At 45.1% G+C, this 20,155-nt stretch overlaps 1 protein-coding gene and 1 pseudogene across 1 annotated transcript in view; both read right to left on the bottom strand.

Annotated features, from left to right (window-relative positions):
• LOC126291536 (protein PRRC2A-like) overlaps window positions 1–20,155 on the bottom strand; it is a 695,341-nt gene that overhangs the window by 372,659 nt on the left and 302,527 nt on the right. The window contains exon 3 of the mRNA XM_049985037.1: window positions 4,846–4,882. The gene's annotated coding sequence lies outside the window, so the exon portion shown is untranslated. The remainder of the gene's footprint in view (window positions 1–4,845; window positions 4,883–20,155) is intronic.
• Window positions 3,043–3,160, bottom strand: LOC126292545 (5S ribosomal RNA; annotated as a pseudogene).

Here is a 20,155-nt window from a genome sequence, read left to right on the forward strand (position 1 = left end):
TGCGGTCCGGTCCCAGGTCGACGGGCACGTGCACCTTCCGCCGACCACTGGCGACAACATCGATGTACTGTGGAGACCTCACGCCTCACGTGTTGAGCAATTCGACGGTCCATCCACCCGGCCTCCCGCATGCCCACTATACGCCCTCGCTCAAAGTCCGTCAACTGCACATACGGTTCACGTCCACGCTGTCGCGGCATGCTACCAGTGTTAAAGACTGCGATGGAGCTCCGTATGCTGACACTGGCTGACACTGACGGCGGCGGTGCACAAATGCTGCGCAGCTAGCGCCATTCGACGGCCAACACCGCGGTTCCTGGTGTGTCCGCTGTGCCGTGCGTGTGATCATTGCTTGTACAGCCTTCTCGCAGTGTCCGGAGCAAGTATGGTGGGTCTGACACACCGGTGTCAATGTGTTCTTTTTTCCATTTCCAGGAGTGTATTAAGTCTGTCGCCGGCCGCGGTGGTCTCGCGGTTCTAGGCGCGCAGTCCGGAACCGCGCGACTACTACGGTCGCAGGTTCGAATCCTGCCTCGGGCATGGATGTGTGTGATGTCCTTAGGTTAGTTAGGTTTAAGTAGTTCTAAGTTGTAGTGGACTGATGACCTCAGGTGTTAAGTCCCATAGTGCTCAGAGCCATTTGAACCATCAAGTCTGTCGGTACCTAATGCAGTCACAGTTTTTAGGCACCGACCTGCTCAATACGCCACACGGAATAGATGTCTTTTCTCGTCACTAAATTCACTTAAGAATTCCGAAATTTCTACACGCCCATCGGAATAATTATGCCGTCACTTCACCACACTTTTGATGTATGAAACACTGCTAGATCCGGCAACTTATCGTTTCAATCGGAACTACACACGTCCGAACTTTTTTTATGGCTGGGCTCCCACTCTTCTCTAGAATACTCTAAGTCTCCTCTACCAGCAGAGAAAGGCGCGCGAAGAATATTGCTTTACCATTGGTCAGTTTACTCAACAGCCAATAGCAAAACAACATCCTCCCGCGCCAAACCGCGCTTTTCATCAATAATCAATCGCAAAACAGTAATTATCTAATATGCTGAAGTTTTACTTATGCATAAAGTTATTTACTATTGTTATTTATACCTGGATTAACTTTCCCTTTACCATAAACTTAGTTTACAAATCTATTCTACAAAAATCCATACTTCTTCGAAAGGTTCCCACACTAAATCCTACTACATAACTCGTTAAACAATTATCTTGATATTAACCTTAAACCACACTCACGCGTCATTCATACTGATAAAACACATTTATAACATTTTACCTACACAAAAAGACATAATAACACTTTATGAAAATACTAGAACAGTTTATGGAAAAACATTCTAATACTTTAGTGCACTCTAGTGGGCATAATCGAAACTAAAATCACAGTCCCCCTATCCAATATTATCCTCTATCGGCTGATACATAAACTATGTGCGCGTCCCGTCTCGCGTCACTATCTGTCACTATTCAGCTCTGAGACTCATCTCCCACTTAACCGCCTCCAAGGCAGGATCGGTATACGGAGCTACACTTCATGCTGTTGCGGCAAATAAAACACCGTATTGTAGAATCAAATGTTAAATGTAGTGGGAACGTGAAACAGTAGACTACCATACCTAACCGTAAGTTTCATTGTGTTTAATAATGAAAAATAGCAAATAAGGCCAAGTTAAATATCACATTAATTAAAATGTAACTAACGAGAAAACCAAGGATTCCAGCAAATCTCTAATGTCTCCATAAGAAAGCTGGTGAAATAGTAGTATTAGTTCGTGTATAATATATACTGATGTGACAAAAAGTTACGGGATGGCGATAGGCAGATATGCAGATGGCGGTAGTATCGTGCACACAAGTATGAAAGCGAAGGGCAGTGGCGGGGCTGTCATTTATACCCAGGTGATTCACGTGAAAGTGTTTCAGACGCACAACGGGAATTAACAGACTTTATATGCGGACTGGTAGTTTGAGCTAGCCGCATGTGGCAGTCTATTTCAGAAATCGTTAGGGAATTTAATGTTCCGAGATCCTCAGTGTCAAGAAGGTGCTCAGAATATCAAATTTGGAGCATCACCACGGACAAGACAGTGGCCGACGAACTCCACTTAACGACCGACAGCAGCGGCATTGGCGTACAGCTGTCAGTGTTAACAGAGAAGCAACACTGCGTGAAATAAGAGCAGAAATCTATGTATGAGATGTAAGACGAACGTATCCGTTAGGACAGTGTGGCGAAATTTGGCATTAATGGGTTATGGCAGCAGATGACTGTCGCGAATGCCTGTGCTAACAGCCCGACATCGCCTGGGCGCCTCTCCTGGGCTAGGGACCGTACCGGTAGGACCTTGGCGACTAGCATACCGTCGCCTGGTCACTTGAGTCCCGGTTACAGTTGTTGAGTCCTGATGTGGAGCAGACCCCACGAAACCAAGAGGTCAACGAGGCACTGAACAAGCTGGTGGCGCTCCATAATGGTGTAGGCTCTGTTTACATGCAATTTGCTGGGTCCTCTGGTCCAGCTGAAGTGATCATTGGCTGCAGATGGTTATGTTCGGCTTTTTGAAGACCATTTGCAGCCGTTCGTGGAGTTAATGTCACGAAACAACTAAGGAATTTTTATGTATTACAGTGTGCCATGTCACCGGGCCACAGTTGTTCGCAGTTCGTTTGAAGAACGTTCTGGTCAGTTCGACCGAATGAGTTGGTCAGCCAGGTCTCCCGACATGAATTCCGTGGAACGTTTATAATAACCGAGAGCTCAGTTCTGCCACAAAATCCTGCTCCGACAACACTTCCGCAATTGTAGGCGGCTTTAGAGACAGCACTCTGTCATCAGGCCACGAGTGGCCCAACGGGACCATCCGACCGCCGTGTCATCCTCAGATGAGGATGCGGATAGGAGGGGCGTGTGGTCAGCACACCGCTCTCTCGGTCGTTACGATGGTTTTCTTTGACTGGATCCGCTACTATTCGGTCGAGTAGCCCCTCATTGGCATCACGAGGCTGAGTCCACCTCGAAAAATGGCAACAGCTCATGGCGGCCCGGATGGTCACCCATCCATGTGCCGTCCACGCCCGATAGTGCTTAACTTCGGTGATCTGACGGGAACCGGTGTGTCCACTGCGGCAAGGCCGTTACCCTCTGCAGAGACAGCCTGGCACAATATTGCTGCAGGACGCCTCCAACGACTTGTTGAGTCCACGATACGTCGAGTTTCTGCGTTGCGCCGAGCAAAAGGGGCTCCGACCCGATATCAGGAGCTGTCCCATGACTTCAGTCACCTCACTGTATGTCGTACCAACAATTTCAATGAAAAGTTTTTGAATTTCGGAATGAAAGATCGCATCTCTTTAATGGCGACGCCCATATCTGCGTGGACAGTGCGCTTTGATAGATCAGCAAGGACGGACGTATGCGTTAATAAGCGTCGTGTCTGTAGCGACTAAGTTCACTGAAATTTTTCGTGTCACAGGTTTAGGAACTTAAAAATATTTTCGACACTCAGTTTCTTGAACTTTGAGATGCATCGTGTTTGAACTTGTGAACTTTCACTTCTCTTCGTCAGCTTTAACTTTGAATCGCAAAGCGGAGCGGCAAACTAATCTAGCTAGTGATTTTCTCTCATCTGTCTCAACATATAAACAAAGACTGAATAAACATTTTGATTTCTAACGTATAAACAGCCTGTCTTTAGAAGTTTATTTACGCTACTGATCACATCCCTGCTTGCAATTGATAATATTGCAAGAACTTAACTGCACAACCGACAATGTCAAGCGAGAAGAGTGAGGGTGTCCCATAAAAGCGAACGTAGGCAATGGACCTTAAATCGATTACGCATTTAATAAACCCTTTGTTTGCCAGAATTCTGAGGATTGGCTGAAGGCAAGTACGTCACACATAACTCGAAAAATTAAAAAAAAAAAGTCTGTTGTAATACTGCGTTTAGTGCCTCCTTGTAATTGTAAACCTCGCGTGCCATTGTTCGGCTGAATTTTCCAGTGCACAGTTGGTACGGATTGAGTCGCCGTTCGCCTCTCAAACACCGCGCGTACAGGCGTCAAGTCCCAAATGGCGCACTCAAGGTCAAAAGGCCGCACTTTTAAAAGAGTGGTTATCAGAAATTCAGTACTCTGAAGACATTTCGTTTTCCGTTAAGTTTATGCGTTAACGAGATATTGCGAGAAAGGTAAAATACGTCTTAAACTCTACATCTCCTGATGGATAGCTTACTGACTCGTGATATAACACAGACGCGTGACGCAATGAGCGTTTTAGCTGGAAATGAAAAGTTTAAATAAACTAACCTAATAAAAGAAGTACAATGTGTATGTAATGAAAACAAACTACTTGTTGTAATGACTATATTACCACCATTTGCTTGCAGGTTCAAGATCTTACTTTTTAAAAAAATATCAATTTTTGCAAGGATATGAGTGTCAACTTTTTGTTCTGCTTATCAAAACGTAGCCGTCCGTGGCGAGTTGGGTTCCATAAGGATTACGACTCTTTTCACTTTTTTAATCTCTTTAATTCATTAAATCAAACAATTCTATACAAACATTTTGTACAGTTATATAAAAGAAAGCTTTAAATGCTGCGTTGTGAGGTTTTAAGTCGAAAGTTACTCTTTTTTTTGTGCGAGGCCTCACAGAATTTTCCCTGGTAGGGAGCGCACTACAACCTCAGCAGTCTAGGGGTCGTGGAGATCCTGTGGTAACTACGGCCCTTACTGGCAACTTGGCTAAATGGCTAAACTGCGTGACGCAAAAGCAAGAAATTTTTTTTAACCCTTTAGCTTAAATCATCGTGATTTGTACTCACCGTTCACCTCACTGCTGCAGTCTCGTGGGCGTATTCCCTGCAGACAGAAGGAAACCGCGTGTTAGACACAATTTCTCGCTTGCAGTGAATGGCACCTTAAAATGAGTACCGAACAGTGGAGAAGTTATAGGGGGGGGGGGGGGGGTACAGCAAAAACAGAGCCGACTTACAATGAACATTGTTAGTCACACAGTTGCTTACGAATTCGCTCAAGGCAGCAAATTTCATAGCTTATGCGTGGACAGCTTTTTAAAGATCTTTGCCGAAGAACACAGAACGCCACTCTGAAACTGAAGAACTCGACCAATCGGTAAATCCACTTCGCCTTCCGAAGATGCTGCTTTATTTTTCAACAAGTTAGTTAAATCTTGCATTAGGAGTAGCTAAGTTTCCTCCTAGAGGTCATTTACTACGGATAGCATCACTGGTACAGGTGGTATACAAAGTACTAGCCGAATCACGACTGGCACTAAGCAAAGCGCCAGAAAAAAACACAGCAACGTCAAAGACAAGGTCCTTTTATTGTCAACTCACGTGACACGTGCTTCATTGTTGCACAGGCATATACCAATAAATTCAGACCTAACCAAACACACATGTCATAGTAAAGAGTGCCACGTAAGTCAACACATGGAACCTTCTCTGGTGACAACGCAGGCATGTATTCTCACATGCAAATGGTCGTGAAAATGTATGGAGCGCTACATTGTCCCATGCACCGTCCACGTTTTGTTGTATTTCGGCAACGATTCGTGCCCGGTGTGGAGAACGAAGCCGGCCGGGATGGCCGAGCGGTTCTAGGCGCTTCAGTCCGGAACCGCGCGCCGCTACGGTCGCAGGTTCGAATCCTGCCTCGGGCATGGATGTCTGTCATGTCCTTAGGTTAGTTAGGTTTAAGTAGTTCTAAGTTCTAGGGGATTGATGACCTCAGAAGTTAAGTCCCATAGTGCTCCGAGCCATTTGAACCATTCTGCTCTCCTCCTGCAAAGAAGTTTGTAAAAGTTCAGTTAATTTTTTATTTATTAATGTAATAAAGTAAATTAATTTTTCACGTGTTCTAGTTTGACGAACCTTCTCCCAGAACAATTAAAAAACCCACAGTAATGGTGACAACAGTGACTTCGCGAATGATGTTTTCCCGGTTTCCCTCTATGTGGTATAAATCTCTCATGCAACGCTTCTAGAGACACGAAACACTTGGGTTGGCTTGGCTACGGAAGCAGCGATCATAAAAGCACCAATATTTTGTCCAAGTTCGAATTCACTTAACTGCGACATAACGCGCTCAGGTGCAGAACACTTATTCCTGAAATTCACTTTTTCTGTAATAGGTATAGATGTACTATCCAAAGCGACGTATGAAAATTTGTGCCGGACCGTGACTCGAGCCCAGATCTGGCACTTAGCGCTGGAAGTCGCGTTACCACTTAGGCTATCCGAACACGCTCCGCTGACCGACCCAAACTTCCACATGTCACACACCTAGCTATTTATTCTCAGAGATTAATAATTTATTTACCAACAGTCGCACGTCTCGTTATCTATGCGCTGGTTTTAGAATCAGGACAGGGAAGTCATAGACCATCGTCATGTTTTTCGTCGCAGGCCTCTCTTAGACTTACATACATTCATATCTAATTACGAACTACGGTTTCAAATATTGAAATTTATTCCTGGAATTCAACTCGTTATATTTGACCATTAAAGCCACCTGTGCAGCGTCCTCAGTACGTTGCAAGTGCCACGCATCGTCAGAACAGTGATATGTTTATATCCATATCTGATGACGAACTACGGTTTCAAATATTGAAATTTATTCCTGGAATTCAACTTAACTGTGACAGTGATAGGTAGTATATCTATACATATTGCAGTTAAGTTCAATTTCAGAAATATATTTCAATATTTGAAGCCGTAGTTCGTCATCAGATATGGATATAAACACATCACTGTTCTGACGATGCGTGGCACTTGCAACGTACTGAGGGCGCTGCACGGGTGGCTTTAATGGTCAAATATAACGTGGCCACCTGCAGGCCTCGCTAGCACCTGCATTTATGTTCAAGCACGCATTTCTCGCGGTGGTCCATATTTTAGTTTTTCACAGTGCTTGCATGTGATTTTACACACACCGCGCTGTACCAAGGGTTGCGGTTAGTCTTTAATATTGAACAAAAATTTTGATATGCTGTTGGTGTTATAAATTGGGAGACCTTGATTTTTTACAACTTTAAGTGAAATTTTGCTAACATATCGAATGATGCACCAGGGTAATCTGCAAATGCAAGATGCTCTCACGAGTACCGGAGAGCGACTAGCCGACTGATGATTCACTTGCTGACGAAACTGGACGTGCCGACATCGTTTGCTACGACTCCACGGCTAGGGTAATATGTCGGAGGACTGGTGCAGTTCAGTTAGGACCTGCTCAGTTTGGCAGTTAATCACTCAGTAACTTCATACATGCCTAATCTCACTACATATAGTGATTGTAGTGAACATTAACTATGTACTTCCGTGCGAATTACCTTCTCCCTCTCTGAAATTTGTTCCTCTACATTGAACTGCAGTAAAGCGAGTGAGTAGTTATTGTCCTGAAAGTTAAACTTCTTACTGAAGAATGTGATACTGGAAACACAGTTCCATTATTGAAGGCCCAACTGTATTACAAACTCGTTGCATTGCATCTGTCAATAAGTATTGGAAATTAAGTTTCATTTACGTCGCCGCATTACCTTAACACTGTTCCCGTAGTTCACTTTATTATTTAATGTGTTCAGTAGAGTATGGTTTTGAGCATGAGAATGAAGCGTAATTGTGCTGATTGCCATGTTGCTTAAACATCACTGTGTTGCGTGAAAATCGGCGTGGTGAACCAGTGTTGGAGGTACAAGTGATTAATGATATACACCCTAGGAGATAGCTTATCTGCTTTATAGTTCATAATGTTATATAGTTTCTGTGTCGTGTTGAGTTATATAATAAATTTTCTTGTGACGGAAGACCTCCACCTGTCCATAAATCAAGACGGATTTAGGAAGCATCGCTTGTTTCAAAACTCAGCTTGCCGTTTTCTCACGTAATTTACTATGAAACGTGGGTGGACGGCATTTCGGGAAAGCGCTTGACAAACTGCCCCAGTGCAGACTGCTGACGAAGAGTCGACCACACGTACTAAGTTCCCCGATATGCGAGTTGCTCAAAGGCTTGATGTGTGTTATGGTCTTCACTTAGAATACGTTTGCTGTAGCCCTCATGTTACTCTGTCCTGTGCAAAAGTGTAAATTTTCGACTAACGCCATCAACCTGCATTCTTTTGAACCTTCTTAGTGTATTCGTCTCCCACAACAATTTTTAACTCCCACACTTTCCTGTAGTAGTATGTTGGTGACCCCTTGATCTCTTAGATTGTGTTCTATCGGCCGCTCCCTTCTTCTTGTCCGGTTGGGCCACAGATTTCTTTTCCCCCCAATTCTATTCAGTACCCCCTCACTAGTTACGTGATCTGCCAACCTAATCTTCAGCTTTCCTCCGTAGCACCACATTTCAAAAGCTTCTATTCTCCTCTTGCGTAAATTTACCGTCTATGTTTCACTTCCATATAAGGCTACACTCCATATAAATGATTCCAGAAAAATACTTCCTAACACTTGAATCTATATTTCACCTTAACAAATTTCTCTTCTTCTCAAAGGCTTTTCTTTCCATTGCCAGTCTACATTTTATATCCTCTCTACTTCGGCTATCATCAGCTACTTTGCTGTCAGAATAATAAGTGTTTCTAATTCCCTCCGAACCACCTCATTTAATTCGACTACATTCCATTATCCATGTTTTGCTTTTGTTGATGTTAATTTTTTATTGACCTTTCACGACACTATCCATTCCGTTCAACTGGCCTCCCAAGTCACTTACTGTATCTGACGGAATTACAGTGTCATCGACAAATCTCAAAGTTTTCATTCTTTTCCCTGAAGTTAAATTCCTACTCCAAATGTTTATATTGTTTCCATTATTGCTTCCTCAATGTACTGATTGAATAACATCTGGGATAGGCTGCAACCCTGTCTCACTCCATTTTCAAGTACTGCTACCCTTTCGTCACGCACAGCTCCTATAAATGCAGTCTGCTCTCTGTAAAAGCTATAAATAGGCTTTCTCTCCCCGAATTCTACCACTGCCACCTTCAGAATTTTATGAGAGTACTCCAGTGAACTTTGGCAAAAGCTATTTCCTAAAATACGACGTAGAGTCAATATTACCTTGCGTGTTCCTACATTTCTTTGCAATCCAACCTGATTTTCCCCGAGGTCGGCTTCTACCAGTTTTTCCATAGGTCTGTAAAGAATTCGTGATAGTAATTTGCAACCATGGTTTTATTAAACTGATGATGATGATGAAGTCCCATACTCCGAGGAGCGTAGGGGACGATGCGGTATACCCCACCGAAGTACTAGGCAAGCTCCTAGCGTAGGTGATTTGCCATTGCCTTCCTCCGACCGTAATGAGGATGAATGATGATGATGAAGACGACACAACAGCCAGTCATCTCGGGGCAGGGAAAATCCCTGACCCCGCCGGGAATCGAACCCAGGACCCCGTGCTCAGGAAGCGAGAACGCTACCACAAGACTACGAGCTGCGGACTGATAGTTCGGTAATATTCACACATGCCAGCTCCTACTTTGTTTGGAATTGGAATTATTAAATTGTGTTTGAAGTCTAAGGGTAATTCGCCTGTCTCATACATTTTGCACACCAGATGCAACCGTTTTGTCGTCGCTGGCTTTCCCAAGTCGGTCAGTAGTTCTGACGGAATATCGTCTACTCCCGTGACCTTTCGAAGGCTTCGTAAGCAATAGAACCAGTGAGTTGTCCTCGACGATGAGTGTTCATCAGTGGCAAGGGTATAGTTAGGGGTGCCCCAGGGAAGTGTAATGCTACCGCCGTTAATCTGGATACACATAAATGGTCTGAGGGACAGGGTGGACAGCAGTGTGCGATTGCTTGCTGATAGCGCTGTGGTGTTGGGGTAAGCGCTGTACGAGCGAGCGCCGTTGTTCGGTGACTGCAGAAGGCTGCAGGGTGACTTGGACAGAATTTATATTTGGTGTCATGAATGGCAGCTAGATCTAAATGTAGTTAACTAAGTTAATGGAAAGGAGTAGAAAAAACAGTCTCGTAATGTTCGAGTACAGCATTAGTAGTGTTCTGTTTGATACAGTTATATCTATTAAATATGTAGGCGTAATGTTGCAAAGTGGTGATAAATGGAACGATCACGTAATAAAACGAACGGTCTGATTCGGTGTAATGGGAGAGTTTTAGGAAATTGTGGTGCATGTATAAAGGAGACCTATTGTAGAACAGTAATGTCACCGATTCTTGAGTACTGCTGAAGTATTTGAGATCCCCACCAGATAGGATTGAAGGAGGACATTGATGCAGTCCTGAGGCAGACTGCTAGATTTGCTGCCGGTATATTCGACCGACACGCGAAGGAATGCATGGAGTGAAGACGACGTTCTCTTCGTGGAACACTGTTGAGAAATCATAGCGTGTAGGCTTTCACGGCCGGCGTCTTCAATAATTAAAACTTCAAGGCTAAGAGACCGTGGTCCAATAGTAGAAATACTTCTCCCTGACGTTTCGATGCCAGCTGCGGGCAACATCATCTGAGGTGAGTCTACGACTGGCTGCTAGGCCGTGGAGGTCCTGCTTATATAGAGCGCGTAGAGGGAGCCACCACTCGTCACGTGCTGGCAACAGTAAAACTATCTCTGGCTGGCGTCATTACTCTCGATCGAAGGTAATCGATTGTCACATCAAGAGCTGGCTAGACATCTTGCCACCTTGTTTCAACCGTTTATTGGAAAAACTTATCATCATATTAAAAACTCTATGCACTTCATCGAAAAATTGAAGGAGGTTACCGTCAGCCCCAGTGATATTCTTGTCAGCTTTGATGTGGTGTCTCTGTTTACCATGGTTCCTGTCAACGAAGCTCTTGCTTGCATATCTAACATATTTCCTACTGATATAGTAGCTTTGTTTAGAATTGCGGTTCCACGACTTATTTTCAGTACGATAATGAGTTCTATGAACAAAGTAATGGAGTGGCAATGGGTAGCCCTCTAAGTCCAGCCGTTGCTAATAATTTTTTGAACAGCAGGCCCTGCAGTCAGCCAGAAAAAAGGCCTTTGAAGTGGGTTCGGGATGTGGACGACACTTTCGTCATATGGAATCACGGTGAAGAAGAACTGAACCGTTTTTTGAAGCATTTGAATAGCATCAATTCAAAAATACAATTCACTGTTGAGACAGAGAGTAATGGACAGATTAATTTCTTGGACGTCTCAGTAATGAAACGAGCAGATGGGACTCTGGGTCACAAAGTCTACAGAAAAGATACGCATACCGATCCTTATCTTCATAAAGATTCGAACCATCATCCCAGGCAGAAGAGAGGTATTATCAAGACATTAGTGGACAGGGCTAATAAAATCTGTCAGCCAGCTTCTTTGCAAGAGGAACTAAACCACTTGCGAACCGCTTTCCAGAAAAAATGGGTACGCTGGCAAGGAGATAGATCGAGCACTCCATCCCAGAAGAAAAATGTGCGAAAACGTGCAACAACAACAAACATCTGTGGGGAAAGTTTTTCTTCCATTCATCCACAATATTACGGACCGTATCGGGAAAGTGCTGGCCAAGTTCAGAGTTGAAACAATCTTCAGACCCACCAAGAAGATCAGTGAATGCTTAAGATCGGCGAAAGATGCACGACACCCTTTAGCTACTCCTGGTGTGTATAAAATTGAGTGTAGTTGTGGAAAGTTTTACATTGGAACCACAAAAACGAGTATCAATACTCGCCTAACTGAACACAAAAGGAACTGTCGACTGGGACACACGGACAAATCGGCTGTAGCGGAACATGTTTTTGAAACGGGTCACCATGAAATAAAATTTAGTGAGACGAGCGTGCTAGCTAAGACATCGCATTATTATGCACGTATGTATAGAGAGGCTGTAGAGATTTTTAAACACCACAATAATTTTAACAGGAAAGAAGAAGGCTTGAAGTTAGATAAGATATGGCGATAGACTTTGTACCAAAGATGTGACAATCGGATACCTTCGATCGAGAGTAATGACGCCAGCCGGAGATAGTTTTACTGTTGACAACACGTGACGGGTGGTGGCGATCTCGACACGCTCTATATAAACAGGACCTCCGCGGCCTAGCAGCCAGTAGTAGACTCTCCTCAGATGATGTTGCCCGCAGCTGGCAACGAAACGTCAGGGAGAGGTATTTCTACTATTGGACCACGGCCTCTTAGCCCGGAAGTTTTAATTATTGACTATTGAGAAAATTTAGAGAACTGGCAGTTGCAGCTGTCTGCAGAAATATTCTACTGTCGTCGAAGTACATTTAGTGGCCGGCCGTGGTGGTCTCGCGGTTCTAGGCGCTCAGTCCGGAGCCGTGCGACTGCTACGGCCGCAGGTTCGAATCCTGCCTCGGGCATGGATGTGTGTGATGTCCTTAGGTTAGTTAGGTTTAATTAGTTCTAAGTTCTAGGAGACTGATGACCTCAGAAGATAATTCGCATAGTGCTCAGAGCCATTTGAACCAAAAATTCAATTTTTTTTGAGCATTTAGTGCAAGGACGGTGAAAACAAATTGAGAGAAATTAGGATTCTTGCGGAGACATGTAAACAGTCGTTTTTTTCCTTCTCTGTATGTGCGCGTGGAAAAGGTTGGAAAATGACCGGTAGTAATACATGGCACACTCCGCAATATACCATACAATAACTTACGTAGTATACATGTAGATGTAGGTATGTAACGATGGTAGAACAAGCGACCTCCGGCCGCGGTGGCCGAGCGGTTCTAGGCACTCAGTCTGGAACCACGCGACTACTACGGTTGCAGCTTCGAATCCTGCCTCGGGCATTGACATGTATGATGTCCTGAGGTTACTTAGGTTTAAGTAGTTCTAAGTTCTAGAGGGCTGATGACCTCAGATGTTAAGTCCCATAGTGCTTAGAGCCATTTGAACCATTCGAAGAAGCGACCACCGGTCTGATTAACAGTTAACTGCGGAAACGAGTTTTCAGAGAGAGAGAGAGAGAGAGAGAGAGAGAGAGAGAGAGAGAGAGAGAGAGAGAGAGAGAGAGAGAGAGGGAGGAAGGGGGGGCCACAGCTAGTGATATTTCCGTTTAAGGCCGTTTGGTGTGACGTTTAAGCGCTCTCTCTTTCGTCAGGAGAAATGAAAATAAACGTCGATTTTGGCAGAAGCTTCACCATAATGCTCCGAGGTACTTCATGTTACACTAGGAGCTGTTACGCTACGAGATTGCACGAGGGATGTAGAGCGTACTGCTGTATTTGCTGAGGCAATTAAGGGTAGCTGCATAGTCTTTAGAAGAAGCAAGAAGTGGGAGAAGGGTACATCTCTCATATTTTTTTGCACTCTAAGTATATGTGTTTACTGGGTCAAGTCAGTAGTATCGAGTCAAATTAACTGAGAAAACACGTAAAATTACGGCGAGACGCGTGGAGACGCGCCGGCACCTCGTCCTCTGAGCAGTTGTTTCCCGGCACGCGCGTGAGGCCGACCGCTGCCGCCCTGCTTAGAAATGCACCCCGCACATTCGGCCGGCCCCCCTGCGCGGCTTTCGCGTGACTGCACGGTGTCTGGCTGCAGGTCTGCCCCAGGCCGGGTGCCGCCCCTCGAGCCGCCCTGTCGGCCAATACACGTCTCCTCACGCACGGCGGAAGACAACTTCCTACCGAGACGGTGTGGTCGGCGGGTTTCGGCGCCTATCACGCCGTCCTGGCTCAAGACGTGCTAAAGTGTACGATCGAGTTTCAAGAAGTACTCTCGATCAGTAGCGACGAGCAGCGGTCCGGACTTCGAAGTGTAACTGTGGTAAGCTTGTCTCCCATCCTCGCACTTCGTATCCCACGCAACTACGCTACTGGCCATTAAAATTGCTGCACCACGAAGATGACGTGAGACAGACGCGAAATTTAACCGACAGGAAGAAGATGCTGTGATATGCAAATGATTAGCTTTTCAGAGCATTCGCACAAGGTTGGCGCCGGTGGCGACACCTACAACGTGCTCACACGAGGAATGTTTCCAACCGCTTTCTCATACACAAACAGCAGTTGACCGGCGTTGCCTGGTGAAACGCTGTTGTGATGCCTCGTGTAAGGAGGAGAAATGCGTACCATCACGTTTCCGACTTTCATAAAGGTCGGATTGTAGCCCATCGAGATTGCGGTTTATCGTATCGCGACATTGCTGCTAGCGTTGGTCGAGATCCAATAACTGTTAGCAGAATATGGAATCGGTGGGCTCAGGAGGGTAAGACGGAACGCCTCGCTGGATGCCAACGGCCTCGAATCACTAGCAGTCGAGATGACAGGCATCTTATCCGCATGGCTGTAACGTATCGTGCAGCCACGTCTCGACCCCTGAGTCAACAGATGGGGACGTCTGCAAGACAACAACCAACTGCACGAACAGTTCGACGACGTTTGCAGCAGCACGGACTATCAGTTCGGAGACCATGGCTGCGGTTACCCTTGACGCTGCGTCACAGACAGGACCGCCTGCCATGGTGTACTCAACGACAGACCTGGGTGCACGAATGGCAAAACGCCACTTTTTCGGATGAATCCACGTTCTGTTGACAGCATCATGATGGTCGCATCCGTGTTTGGCGACATCGCGAACTCACATTGGAGACGTCTATTCGTCATCGCTATACTGGCATATCACTCGGCGTGATGGTATGGGGTGCCATTGGCTACACATGTCGGTCACCTCTTGTTCGTAATGACGGCACTTTGAACAGTGGACGTTACATTTCAGATGTGTTAAGAACCCTGGCTCTACCCTTCATTCGATCCCTGTGAAACCCTACATTTCAGCAGGATAATGCACGACCGCATGTTGCAGGACCTGTACGGGACTTTCTGGATACAGAAAATGTCCGAGTGCTGCCCTGGACAGCAGATTCTTCAGATCTCTCACTAATTGAAGAGGTCTGATCAATGGTGGCTGAGCAACTGGCTCGTCACAATACGCCAGTCACTACTCTTGATGAACTGTGGTATCGTGTTGAAGCTGCATGGGCAGTTGTACCTGTACATGCCATCGAAGCTCTTTTTGACCCAATGCCCAGGCGTATCGAGGCCGTTATTACGGCCAGAGGTGGTTGTTCTGGGTATTGATTTCTCATGTTCTATCAACACAAATTGCGTGAAAATGTAATCACATGTCAATTCTAGTATAATGTATTTGTCCAATGAATAGTCGTTTATCATCTGCATATCTTCTTGGTATAGCAATTTTGATGACCAGTAGTGTATGACTTGCTGGGAAAGAATCGTCTCTGGGAAGCACATTTGCCATATTTTTCGAACAGAACAAGATGAAACATTTCGGGACTAGTCCAAAAAAATGGTCATGATTCTGTCGCATATGGTCAACAATGTAGTTTGATCTAGACATTCATAGGCTGGTTAGAAAATTGTATATGCATTATTTCGTTTATGCCTTACTCAAACAGGGTGACAATTATTCGACTATATGAACTAAAATCGTCATAACATCTGGACGTTTTGCGTTAGGACGTTCACCAGCAACAGGTCCCAGGTTCAAACTAGTCAATTCCCTAAAAAACACGCTCAGAGCGTCGTTGCACGAAAGTGGTAGGGAGACACGATATATAACAATCAGACACCACCATGAATGTTTGGTAACTCCTCGACAGAATAGAAGGAGTGACCCATGAGGATACTCTTCAGTTTCAGTTTGAAAGCACGTGGATTACTGCTAAGATTTTTGAATTCGAGTGGCAGCTTATTGAAAATGGATGCAGCAGTATACTGCACACCTTTTAGCACAAGATTTAAGGAAGTCCGATCCAAATGGAGGTTTGATTTCTGCCGAGTATTAACGGAGTGAAAGCTGCTTATTGTTCGAAATAAACTAATATTGGTAACAAGAAACGACATTAAGGATGAGAGGCCAATGTCAAAATACCCAGACTCGTGAAAAGAGGTCGACAAGAGGTTCGTGAACGCACACCACTTATTGCCCGAACCGCCCGTTTCTGAGCCAAAAATATGTAGACAAGTGTAACGTGTTGCGAATACATAGAAAGAAAGATCCTTCTTCATTTGGGTACAATATAGCAGGTCAGCAACTGGAAACAGTTAATTCCATAAATTAACTGGGAGTAGGCATTAGGAGTGATTTAAAATGGAATTGCGATATAAAATGCCAGATTGAGATTCATTGGAAGAATCCTAAGGAAATGCAATCCGAAAACAAAGGACGTAGGTTACAGTACACTCGTTCGCTAATGGTCAAATGGCTCTGAGCACTATGGGACTCAACTGCTGTGGTCATGTCCCCTAGAACTTAGAACTACTTAAGCCTAACTAACCTAAGGACATCACACAGATCCATGCCCGAGGCAGGATTCGAACCTGCGACCGTAGCAGTCGCGCGGTTCCGGACTGCGCGCCTAGAACCGCGAGATCACCGTGGCCGGCACTCGTTCGCCCACTGCTCGAATATTGCTCAGCAGTGTGGGATCCCTGCCAGATAGGGTTGATAGAAGAGATAGAGAAGATACAACGGAGAGCAGCGTGCTTCGTCACAGGATCATTTAGTAATCGCGAAAGCGTTACGGAGATGATAAAAAAATGGTTCAAATGGGTCTGAGCACTATGCGACTTAAGTTCTGAGGTCATCAGTCGCCTAGAACTTAGAACTAATTAAATCTAACTAACCTAAGAACATCATACACATTCATGCCCGAGGTAGGATTCGAACGTGCTACCGTAGCGGTCTCACGGCTCCAGACTGTAGCGCCTAGAGCCACACGGCCACTCCAGCCGGCACGGAGATGATGGATAAACTCCAGTGGAAGACTCTGCAGGAAAGACGCTCAGCAGCGCGGTACCGGCTTTTGTTGAAGTTTCGAGAACATATCTTCACCGAGGAGTCAAGCAGTATACTGCTCCCTCCTACGTATATCTCGAGAAGAGACCATGAGGATAAAATCAGAGAGATTAGAGCTCACACAGAGGCCTACCGCCTACCCTTCTTTCCACGAACAATACGAGACTGGAACAGAAGGGAGAACCGATAGAGGTATTCAAAGTACCCTCCGCCACACACCATCGTGTTTGTTGCGGAGTATGGATGTAGATATAGACAGGTGGACCTTACCGTACGGAGCGCCAGCTGTCTAGGCGGCAGCCCGCTGACGCAAGCAGTGTTTTGGCTTGCCGGAAGACAGCCACCAGGCGTCGGTGTGGACGCGCTGTGCAGTCTGCTGACCGCGTTCTGCCAGTCAAGCGGAGCTCGGTCTCTCGCCTGTCCGACCACACCGGCGAAAACTGCCCGCGCCTCGCCTCGCCTCGCCGCGCCTCGCCTCGCCTCGCGCCGGTATTACTCGCGGAACAGCGGCCAGCGACGCGACCCACCTGCCGCGCGCGTCACACGGACAGCTGTTTACTGCAGCCTGCCCGCCGCCGTCGTGGCGTGTGATGGAAACTGTCCACGTGGCGCGGGGAGAGCTGCGGTTCTCCTCCAGTCTGGACCGCGTCCGGCGGCGATTAGTGCCATCAGAGTCCAGCGCTTTCACGTCAGGCTGGGGCTCATAGCCCGTCCACATCCGACACTCACGCGTAGCCTCAACGCTTCTCCTTGCGCTATAATCTAACCTCACAAAATGCAATCAACCCATCAAAGTATAGCCCTACCACTACTATTTAGTATGGTTGTTTGTTTGTTTGTTTTTGGGGAAGCAGACCAGACAGCGAGGTCATCGGTCTCATCGGATTAGGGAAGGAAGTCGGCAGTGCCCTTTGAAAGGAACCATCCCGGCATTTGCCTGGACCGATTTAGGGAAATCACGGAAAACCTAAATCAGGATGGCCGGACGCGGGATTGAACCGTCGTCCTCCCGAATACGAGTCCAGCACTATTTAGTATGCTTTTACCTAAATAATAGAACCTCTGTCTCTATGTTGCCACGTATAACGCTCTTATTAAAATTTAGTTTAGTTTCCAAATGGCAACGGCCTTGCCGCAGTGAATACACCTGTTCCCGTGTGATCGCCGAAGTTAAGCGCTGTTGGGCGTGGCCGGCACTTGGGTTCGTGCCTATCCAGGTTGGCATGCGCTGTTGCCATTTTTCGGGGTGCACTCTGCCTCGTGATGCCAATTGAGGAGCTACTCGACCGAATAGTAGCGGCTCCGGTCACAGAAAACCATCATAACGACCGGGAGAGCGGTGTGCTGACCACACGGTCCTCTTATCTGAATCCTCAGCTGAGGATGACACAGCAGTCGGATGGTCCCGATGGGCCACTTGTGGCCTGAAGACGGAGTCCTTTAGTTTATAAATGAAGTACACATGGGAGGACAGTACTGTTTATACGAAAAGCTTATCGACAGAGTTACCCTTTTTACAGGATTTGACCGTATATTGTGTCTAATAGATAAGTAAATCAGACTGTTCACTTCTTTTCCTAACATCTTACCCAGTGGTTAGACAGAAACGCAGTTTGAATAATATTATACAGAAGCTAGCACAACTCAGTTCCAAGTTCATTTGGTGGTTTAAAGCATGTATTAACGGTCGCCAGACAACAAAACAGTGAAGTATTGGAAAAACAGAATTTTGCCTACTTTCTACCTACCGCTTAAGTTGCGTCTTCAAATAAATATTACTCCACGTAAACAATGTTGATACAGACACGAATTTCCTTGTGTGTACTACACCCTTATACACTACGTTTTTAAAAGAGAAAAAGCCCACTAGATAACTTCAAGGTAGCTTAAAAACTTTTGTCTTGGGGGGACCTATACAACAGCACTTTCCATAACCAAAAAACTTAAATACTAAAATACTTAGACAACTAAGAACACACTTTTTATACTGAAAATTTCACTTAAAAAAACCTCTTTCTTGTTGGAATTTACTTTCAAAAGCTATAACTCTTTGCATTAACTCTGTATAGTCTTTTAACAGGTTCTACTAACTTGGCTACACTCTCATTAAATTGTACATAAGAAAACTTTTACTATCACACTTTGAAATAATTAAGAAAACACAAAAATAATTTAAATGGTGCCTTCTTATATTAACTAGGCACTTCATAAAGCTGTAAAATAGGATACTCGGATTCATCACATACCAGGAAGGAACCCTATACAGGCGTATCATTAGGGTGAAATAACATAGTGAACCAGTTCAAGAATGATTACTAAAACACAGTTTAAATTAATGGTTCACGCTGTACAAAAGTAAAAATAGAAATACATCTTATCTGGTGGCTGTAGGCTTGGGTGTGGCGAACAGTTATGACTGCTACACTACTCACACTACCTCCTAAAACTATCTTGCTGTGTGGGCTGCATTTCTCTTCTAGGCGTCGTTCAGTTCTACATATAATAGCCCTATGCTATGCCGTAAGCCGCTTCCGAGGCACTTTTGAGCAAATTTGCAGGCAAAACTTCTCCTGCTCCAACTAGGTGTTGCCTCAATCACTGCTGCCTACAGAATGTGTGACTTACTTTCGGCGCTTGCTCTAGGTAGCGCGCCAATTCGCGCTTGCCACCTTTTCCACTCCCCAGAGCCACTTTTGTTTCAAACAAAAGCACGCTGGCTTGTTCCCAAGCGTGACCATTTCTTAATTTGTCAAATTTACACCAACATGAACAGTTTATACACACAAACATTTTTAAATACAAAATGTCATTATAAAATTATTTAACGTAATAAAAAATTACATAGTATGTTCATACATTACTCACGTACAATGCAAAGAACTTCAAACTCCAGTACAGCACACTTTACTTTATATCTACACAATATATAGTACTAACATGGGAAAATTTTAAAACAAAAAAAATTATAAAAATTTAAGTGAACCTTAAACAAATATGGATATTAAAGGAGTGCACTGGCCTCTTTATAGCGCTGTGGGTGGGGCAAGACGAGCACCAGGGGGTCATACGTCCCACCACTGCGGACGTGAAACACTGCTGAGAACTGATCTGTATGTGCCGGTCACTTGAACAGAATGAGTGCATAACGATGGCTTGCCGTGACAGAGCAGCTTTCGCGTTTGGATACGTCCATAACCGCATAATGAATGAAGTAGCCAGATTTTCTGGTGTACCAACGCAGGGTGGCAAGTGGTTCTACTAAGAATGGCGTACAACTCTCTGCATTGTAACCTTGTGTCAGAACAGTGGTCACGTAAAAAA

The sequence above is a fragment of the Schistocerca gregaria genome, chromosome 9, assembly GCF_023897955.1.
Source record: "Schistocerca gregaria isolate iqSchGreg1 chromosome 9, iqSchGreg1.2, whole genome shotgun sequence".
Taxonomy (NCBI): Eukaryota; Metazoa; Arthropoda; class Insecta; order Orthoptera; family Acrididae; genus Schistocerca; species Schistocerca gregaria.